The sequence below is a fragment of the Panthera onca genome, chromosome A1 (genome assembly GCF_046562875.1).
Source record: "Panthera onca isolate mPanOnc1 chromosome A1, mPanOnc1 haplotype 2, whole genome shotgun sequence".
Classification (NCBI taxonomy): Eukaryota; Metazoa; Chordata; class Mammalia; order Carnivora; family Felidae; genus Panthera; species Panthera onca.
In genome coordinates this window covers 151276675-151286696 of record NC_138339.1, presented here as the reverse complement: position 1 = coordinate 151286696, position 10022 = coordinate 151276675, and the positions used below count along the sequence as shown (strand labels likewise).

General features: G+C 40.7%; 1 pseudogene; it reads left to right on the top strand.

The window, feature by feature from the left end:
* Window positions 1-4684: 4684 nt before the first annotated feature.
* On the top strand, window positions 4685-6285 carry LOC132681743 (mortality factor 4-like protein 1 pseudogene; annotated as a pseudogene).
* The last annotated feature ends 3737 nt before the right edge of the window (window positions 6286-10022 follow it).

The window sequence follows — 10022 nt, the reverse complement described above, 5'->3', positions numbered from 1 at the left end:
GGTTCACAAAAAGGCTTTGTTCTGCCATTTTGGCATATGGCATGTCATCTTTCACTCTTCCAGGGGAGGACTATAAAATGTACTTTAGTGAGCACCATGACACGTGCACTTCAGTCTCCTATAGAAACTCTGACTTTAAGCCTGGTGGAAGAAGGGCTTAGGGCTATTGGCTACAAGAACAGCTCTCTTCTTTCATCAAGACCCAAGGAAACTATGGGGTTTGAACAATGAGCCAGGAAAATGCATTATGGACAAGATGTAAAGCATGCTTTGGGAGCATGTAGTCTAGACCAGGGCTTCATCATGTACACCCTATTCATGGAGACACCCAAGAAGCTGAACTTCTCACTTCTGCATATGAGGGACCAGCATGCATGGAACTGGTCAAGGTTGAGGTAGACAGGAAACAGTGCTCACCCAGAGAGCTAGAAACACATATTAATAGAACAGTGTCAATAAGAACGATGAAGCCACCTTTTCTAGTTCCGATTGTACAGTGATGCTCCTAGGCTCTTCCCAGTGTCATTGAGAATGGTGATAGCACCTATCCTAGTCCTGATTGTATAGTGAGGGTCTCTAGGTTGTCTTCATTTATGGTGATGTTTTCTGTAGCTTTGTTGTCAGGTTTTTTTTTTTTTTTTAGCATATATTCTTCAAGTCAGGGATTTTTTGTCTTCTTTTAACCTTGGTAAGGTTTTTAGCCCTGTATTTTTTGTTATTTTTTAAATGTTTCTTTATTTTTGAGAGAGAGACACAGACAGAACATGAGTGGGGGAGGGGCAGAGAGAGAGGGAGACACAGAATCTGAAGCAGGCTCCATGCTCTGAGCTGTCAGCACAGAGCCCGATGTAGGGCTCAAATCCATGAACCACAAGATCGTGACCTAAGCCAAGGTTGGACTGAGCCACCTAGGTGCCCCTTAATCATGTATTTTTAATGGTCATTATTAAATTCCTTCATGCTCTATTGAAATGAGCTTGTATTTTCATTATATTAATGTAAATTATATATAAACTATATATTCATTAATATTGCCTTATTACATCCCTACAATTATGAAACTGAGAAAATCAAATACAAAAGAGTGGAAGAGTGGAAATGAGTATGTAATAAAAATGACCTGTTTGTTTATGTGAATAATTTAGAAGAATTTACAAATTATTCTAGTAGTAGAATTCAGCAAGTTTCCTAGAATGAAGATAAAATATAAACAATCATATGTGTATACATAAGCAACAAAATCTGAGATACACACTTAAAGATACATGACATTTACTATACAACAAAATGTTTAAGTATTTAGGATTACCTAAGGACCAGAAAAATTATAAAAGTTTATTGAGATGTTAGAGACAAATGAATGGTGAGATATCCAATGTTCATGGATATAAAGTCTTAATGTTGTAAATGTACCTGTCTCTAAATCAATCTATAGGCCAATGAGAATCCGGTAAAAATATGATATAGCAATTACTTGAGTGGTATGGCAGACAGAGTAATGGTTCCCCAAAGCTGTCCACATCCTAATCCCCATGTCCTGTGAAAATGTACCCCTCCTGGTAAAAGGGACTTTGCAGGTGTGATTAAGGTAAGCATTTGAGATGGGGAGATTTTCCTATATTATCCAGATTGGCCCAGTGTGAAAACCCATGGGTCCTTATACAAGATAGGCAGGAGGGTTCATGTTAAGAGAAAGCAAAGTAACCACAGAGGTAGAGATTGAGTGATGCTGTCACAAGCTGGGGTATCTGGCAGCATCTAGAAGTTGGAATCAGCAAGGAATTGGTTCTTTTCCACAAGGAACCAGCCCTGCAGATGCAATTGTTGATTGTAGCCCCATCAGACTCAGTTCAGACCCTTGACCTTCAGAACTATGAAAGAATATGTGTTGTTTTAAGCCCCCCCCCCAAACACACACATCTGAGATAGTTTTTAAATGTACAGAAAAGACTGGTTTTAAAAGTTATAATTCATGTGGAAGGGTGACAGATAAATTTTCCTTTTAAATACCAAATCTTATTATGACACCCTAGTAGTTAAAACACACTGGTGCCTATGCAGGCACAGAAGCTGGTTGGAATTGGACAACCGATAGTGGAATCAAGTGCAAGATTAGATCCTTCCATGTGTGGAAGTTTGACACATAACTCAGGTGGTGTTGGAGGCCAATGGGAGAGGAGGAGATATTCGGCAAATGTTCTTGGTAAAGTAACTACTACATGGGAGAAATTAACTAAGAACGTGACCTCACACTATACAAAAATAAAGAGAACACTTTAAAATGTTTAGTTTAATATATGGACAAGTTTCCAATAATGGCAAACAGTTTAATCGGGGCTTTCCCATGAAGACAACACATAGGCGTCATCTTCACAGAGGCAGGAAACATCTAAATCATCTAAATCGTGGTGATGAATCACCAAACCCGGGGGAGCAAGGAGGTGGAGAGGTGAGTCAAGCAGTCAAGGCTGCTCCTGCTTTTTCAGAAATGGCAGCTTTGTGGCTGTATTACTTTTGGCAGTCTTTGGGGTTAGGGAAACAACAGTAGGAGGCCATGGTTCACCAGGGGTGTGGACCATGGTAAACCACACCTGCCCTGGACTACAGACAAGATGGGATGCCCCCTAGGAGGGAGCGGGCAGTGAGCCAGCTCTCCCATGGACGGCAGTCCAGCCTTGAATCTCACGGAAGCTCAGAAAATCTCAAACCCAAGCTTGGTGTAAGGGAGCTCCAGAATGCCCTTGGAGAAGCAAGCAGAAACCCTCTTAGGATAGTGGTCACATCACCCTGGGCCTGGGATTATTCTGAAAAATGACATTTAAATATCTGTTCAGCACACAAACAAAGATGACCAGAAACATGAGATAATTTGCCATGACAGAACCGGTGGAAAAACAGACATGAAGAAACCCAGATACTTGAGTTATAAGCCAGAAACTGTAAAACAAATGTGCTTCCTATGTTCAAGGAGATAAAACCAGGCCTGTAAACTTCTGAAACAACTGGAAACTATAAATTTGACACAGGAGATTTGAAAAGGAACCAAACAGGACTTCCAGAAATGAAAAATACAAAAATCAAGTTCAGAACTCATTGAATGACATTTATAATTACCTTGACTCAGGTGAAGAGAGACTCTGTGGACCAGAATATGAGTCAGAAGAAATTACCCAGAATGGGAAGGGAAAAGGGAAATTCAGAAAAGAAGCATGAATATGCTTTCATGCTATTGATGTGTATATTTTTTAAAAGAAAAAGTGCTGTTTTGTTTTCATTTGGGTTTGAATAAAATAATGAGAAACATTTCTGCTTTTGGCCAATATAGAGTAACAGAGACCAAATTTACTTTTCATCTGAAACCACCATGAATTACTAAAAGGATAGATATAGGAAACCTGTTTTCAGTACTTGGACATCAACTAGTGCATAATTGTATCCCTGAGAGGCAGGAAATAAATGGAAGTAGCTTTAGCATTGTCTCAGCTTCTGGGACACAGCACAGGAGGAAGGATCCTGGATGGGGCCTGGAAAAGCACTTGCCTGAGTCATGGGACACCAAGGTGGCTCAGTCTGTCCACACAGAGAACCAGAGGTGTGAGGGCTGCACAGAGGTGAACCTGGGGGATTGAAGAAGACCCCCTCTTGGTGTTCTGCTGAGCACAGATCAGCACAAACACATGTAAAAACTGTCCGAAGCTGAGCAAAGGATCTCCCAGAAGAATGAGAGGGAACAGTACCCAGTGCTTATACAGGACTGGGAATAGTGGTCCCACCAGCCAGCCATGAAGAAGTCATAATTCATGGAGCACTGGATAGAGTGCTCATCAAGTTCTCACTGCAGAAGTGTGGAATAATTAGCCCCAGACTGAGCCCTGCACAGACCCACCTAACAATCCCAAAAGCAAGACCTAAAAGGCCTGTCTATTCAAGTAACTTCAATGCATCCCAGGTCAGAGCTCAGCAAGATGTGTAGAAATACAAAAACATCCTGCACCAACAGGGTAAAACTCAATGTCTGGCATCCACTCATAGTTCACTGGGCATGCAAAGAAATGAGAAAACACAACTACAATGAGAATTAAAAAAACAAAACATGGGCGCCTGGGTGGCTCAGTAAGTTGAGCTTCTGACTTCAGCTCAGGTCATGATCTCATGGTTTATGGGTTTAAGCCCCACATCAGGCTCTGTGCTGACAGCTCAGAGCCTGGAGCCTGCTTCAGATTCTGTGTCTCCCTCTCTATCTGCCTCTCCCTGGCTTACACTCTCTCCCTCCCTCTCAAAAATAAATAAACATTAAAAAAAACCCAGAAACTAACAATAATTGGCAAGGATGTGGAGATTGGAACCCTCATGCACTGTCAGTTGGGGTGTAAAATGGTGCACCCATTGTGGAAGACAGTACAGCCATTCTCAAAAAAAAAAAATTACACATAGGATTACCACATGGCCCAGCAATTCCACTGGCACATACCCCAAAGAATTGAAAGCAGGATTTTGACGAGATATTTGTGCATCCATATTCATAGCAGCATTATTCACAGTAGATAAAACATGGAAACAAGCCATGTGTCCATCAGTGGATGCATGGACTACCAAAGCATGTTCTATACATACAATGGAATATTGTTCTTCCTTAAAATAGAATGGAATATTAGTTTGCCTTAAAAAGGAAGGAAAGATATAAATGGCGCTGAAACAGGACCCAAAGCCCAAATTCCAGGAGGGTGAGCAAGTGCTGTGCTTTCATGGGCCTCTTCTCTATAAAGCAAAGTGTGTAAAGGTTGCCATAAAGGACAAACAAGTGAAATACTTTATACGTTACAGTGGTTGGAATAAAAATTGGGACGAATGGGTTCCAGAAAGCAGAGTACTCAAGTACGTGGACACCAATCTGCAGAAACAGCGAGAACTTCAAAAAGACAATCAGGAGCAGTATGCAGAGGGGAAGATGAGAGGTGCTGCCCCAGGGAAGAAGACCGCCGGCCTGCAGCAGAAAAGTGTTGAAGTGAAAACCAAAAAGAACAAACAGAAAACACCTGGAAATGGAGATGGTGGCAGTACCAGCGAGACACCTCAGCCTCCTCGCAAGAAAAGGGCCCGAGTGGATCCTACCGTTGAGAATGAGGAAACATTCATGAACAGAGTTGAAGTGAAAGTAAAGATTCCTGAAGAATTAAAACCGTGGCTTGTTGATGATTGGGACTTAATTACCCGGCAAAAACAGCTGTTTTATCTTCCTGCCAAGAAGAACGTGGATTCCATTCTAGAGGATTATGCAAATTACAAGAAATCTCGAGGAAACACAGATAATAAGGAGTACGCTGTGAATGAGGTAGTGGCCGGCATAAAGGAGTACTTCAATGTGATGCTGGGGACTCAGCTGCTTTACAAATTTGAGAGGCCGCAGTACGCTGAGATTCTCGCAGACCACCCGGACGCGCCCATGTCCCAGGTGTACGGGGCGCTGCATCTACTGAGATTGTTTGTACGAATTGGAGCCATGTTGGCCTATACTCCTCTGGACGAGAAGAGTCTTGCATTGTTGCTGGATTATCTTCATGACTTCCTAAAATACCTGGCAAAGAATTCTGCAACCTTGTTTAGTGCCAGCGATTATGAAGTTGCCCCGCCTGAGTACCATCGGAAAGCTGTGTGAGGCGAGGCGCTGACGCTGTTTGGATTTCTGTAAACACATTTTTGTTTAGTCCTCCTCTTGTACAAATGATGTACTTTGCAAATGTTAGTATATAACAGAATTGATGTTGATCTTAAACAGAGAAAATAAAAGGGGTTATAGCTCCTTTTTTCTTTTCTTTTTTTTTCATTTCAAAGTCGCTACCAGTGTATTCAGTGATGGACGACGAGAGACATACTGTAGAGTGTTTTATTGCCTGGTCGACCAAGCTCCTTTTGAATGCTGGTGGTTCTATCCCTTTGACACTCCGCACTTTTATAATATGTGTTAATGCTGTATGACAAACTGCTCTGATTCCTAGTGCCAAAGGTTCAATTCAGTGTATATACCTGAACACGCTCATCCGTCTGTGCTCCTTTTTTATGGTGCTTAAAGTAAAGAGCCCATCCTATAGGCCGTCCATGCTGTTCCTTAGGCATCGTCCCTTTGCTCCGATTGTTGAAGAATGGTGGCTTGTTTCATGGTTTTGTATTTGTGTCTAATGCACGTGTTAACATGATAGACGCAATGCGTTGTGTAGCTACAGTTTTCTGGAAAAGCCAATCTTTTAGGAATTGTTTTTCAGATCTTCAATAAATTTTTTCTTTAAATTTCAAAAAAAAAATAAAAAATAAAAAGGAAGGAAATTCTGACACAAGGTACAACCTGGATGAATCTTGAGGACATTGTGCTATGTGAAATAAGCCAGTCACAAAAAGACAAACACTGTAGGATTCCACTTACATGAGGTCCCTAGAGTAGTCAAAATAGGCACAGAAAGTACAGTAGTGGTTGCCAAGGGCAAGGTAGGTATTATTTAATGAATATAGTCTTAATTTTGCAAGATGACAAGGGTTCTTGGTGGTAATGGTTACACAATAATGTGAATATAAGGAATGCCATTGAACTGTACACTTTAAAAATGGTTAGGATGGTATATGTGTATTTTACCACAGTAACATAATTAGGATCAGCCCACGAAGTCTGTCCTTGGACCCACCGCTACAGCAGTGAATGCAGACAGGTAAACAAAGCCTCACACTAAAGGCCCTTAGTCATACATCATGTCAGCTTTGACAACAGTTACAAGGCATACTTAAGGACCAAGCACAGTTTGAAGACACAGAGCAGCACCAGAACCAGACCCGGGTGTGGCAAAAATGTTGGAATTACCGGACAGGTAACATAAACTATGACTCCTATGCTAAGGGCTCTGATGGATACAGTAGACAGCATGAGGAGCAGATGGGCCATGTGAGCAGAGAGATAGAAGTGCTAAGGGGGGTGGGGTTAAAGGGAAATGTTAGAAATCAACACACTGTCACAGAAATGAAGACCCCCTTTGCTGGATTCATCAGCAAAGTGGACATGGCCAAGGGGACAGTCATGAATCCTGAAGATATGTCCAAACCCTGACAGGCAAAGAGAAAAAAAGTGAAAAAAATAACACAATGCCCCAGAACGGTGGGACAATCACAAGAGGTGTCACATACACATAGTGGGAATATCAGAAGGAGAGGGAAAAGAGAAAGGAATAGGAGAAATATTTGAAGGCATAAGGAGTAATGACTAATGACTAATGGTAGACACCAAACCACAGATCCAGGAACCTTAGAGAACATCATCAAATAAGATATATGGAGAGACATATCATATTCAGTGCAGCAAAAAATTAGACAGAGGAAATCTTGAAAGACATCAGAGGAAAAATCCTTGCCTATAGAGGAGCAATGTCATCAGGCTTCTCATAAATCATGAGTTCAAGAAGAGACTGCAATGAGATTTTTAAAATGTTTTAAGTGGGGTGCTTGGGTGGTTCAGTTGGTTAAGCGTGCAACTTCAGTTCAGGTCATTATCTGTTTCATAAGTTTGAGCCCCAAATCGGGCTCTGTGCACTGACTGGTGAGGCCTGCTTGGGATTCTCTCTCTCTCCTTCTCTCTCTGCCCCCCCCCCCCACTGTGATCTCTCTCCCCCTCTCTCTCTCTTTCAAAATAAATAAATATTTTATAAAATGAAATAAAATCTTAAAAAAAAAGAATTAAAGACTGCTTCAGTCAAAAACAATATATTTTAAACAGTATTCACAATAGCCAACAATGATAGCCAGAAAGCAGTGAATAACATACTCAAAGTGCTGGGGGTGGGGGAAGGAAATACCAACCAAGAATTTTATGTCCAGCAAAATTATCTTTAAAAAAATGAAGGCATAATAAAAACATTCCCATATAAACAAGAGCTAAGAGAATTTGGTGCTAGCAAATCTGCTTCCTAAGTTTTATTTAGGAAAATTCTTTGGGTTGAAAGCAAGGACAATGGATGGTAATTAGGATGCACATGAACAAATGAAGTTCTCTGGGACTGGTACTTATGCAGATCATTGTAAGAGACTGCATAATGTATATACCCTCTCTTTCATCCCCTTAACTTGTTTAAAAAGCTGTTGCATAAGGCTATATATATATATATATATATATATATATTACAAGTATACAAATGTATACAATCATACACACACACACACACACACGTATTTGGGTATGTGTATACAAAGAAACATAATATTTCTGATGATAATAGCACAGAGGCCATGGGTGGGTAAAGAAATCACATAGGAAGATATGCACAATGAGGTAACTGAATGCTATTGTACGGTTGTACAGTGGCTACTGCTGAGGAAACAGCAGCATGGAGGGAAATTTCCAATATCATCACTCCCTAGTGTCTTTTTGTTCAACAGGTCTTTCCTCTGCTTATGTTTCCTCTTTCATTTTCCCCATAAGGGCAAGAAGAAACCCAGCGTCCCCTTGAAACAAACTTTGCCAAGCCTTATTCCACTGCACGAGGAGACTCCTCCCCCCAGATCCCAATAGCACTGCACTTATAGCATCCCCAGCATCCATATTCCCACTGTCACCCCCATCAACCCTGTCTAGGCTTTTCCTATCATGTCCCTAGAGTCCTTCCAGCCACCGCCCTTTCTGCCTGATTCCAAAGCCACCGCACACTTAAGTATATGGTAAGGCAACAGCTCACACTTAATACCAAAATCCATATTCGTTTCCTATTGGTGCATGACAAATGATCAGAAACCTATCATTTTACCTAAAAACACATATTTATCATCTCACAGATCTGTAGGTCAGAATTCTAGAATGATATGGCTGGATTGTCTGCTCAGGGCATCACGAGGACTTTAAAACAAAATACATTACTAGAGGTAAAAAAAAAAAAAGACATTTAAAAAGTGTAAAAGGATCAATTCATCATGAATTGTGTCGTGTATCATGAAGATGCAATAATTATAAAGATAGAAACATCTAACAACAGAGTCCCAAAATTCATGCTGCCAGAACTGACAGAATTGAATGGAGAAACAGACATTAAAAATAACAATCTGAATATGTTAACAACTCACTTTCAGTAATGGATAAAAAGCTAAGCTGAAGATCACCAATGATGAGCAAGTCTGGAACAACACCAGACCTCAAGAACCGTAGAACGCCTAACCAGGCAACAGCACACACATTCTCCAGAACTCATGGAATAGTCTCCAGAATAGACCATTTGCTAGGTCAAAAAATAAACCTCAAATAAATTTAAGGGACTGAAATTTAAGGGACATACAAATTATGTCCTCTCACCAAAATGGAATGAAATCTGAAAAGAATAATAGAATAAAATCTGGGAAATTCACAAATATGAGTAAATTAAACAACATACTCCTCAGTAACCAGTGGGTCAAAGACAGTATCACAGGATAAGTTAGAAAATACTTGGAAATAGATTAAAATGAAAGCACAAGAGCGAGCGAGAGAGGCGAGAGAGGGAAGAGAGATCCCCCCCATCACATGTAAAAACATAAGACATGTATGGGGCACCCGGGGGCTCAGTTGGTTAGGCGTCCGACATCAGCTCAGGTCATGATCACATAGTCTGTGATTTCGAGCCCCTCATTGGGCTCTGTGCTGACAGCTCAGAGATTGGAGCCTGCTTCAGAATCTGTGTCTCCTTTTCTCTCTCCCCTCCCCTGGTTGTGCTCTGTCTCTCTCTCCTCTCAAAAATAAACATTAAAAAAAATAAGAGATCTAGCTCAAGCAGGTCTTAAAAGTATGTATAGCTTTAAATTCCTGCATGAAAAACAAGAGAGTTCTCAAATGAATACCTAACCTTCCACCTTAAGTAACAGAAAGAAGCAAAAACTAAACCCAAAGCAAACAAAAGGAAGGGGGTAATAGAGATGAGAGTGGATCAATGGCATACAAAATAAAATAGAGAAAACTGAAGTTCTTTGACAAGATCAACAGAACTGATAAACCTTTAGCTAGACAATGAAAAAAAAGAAAGGCT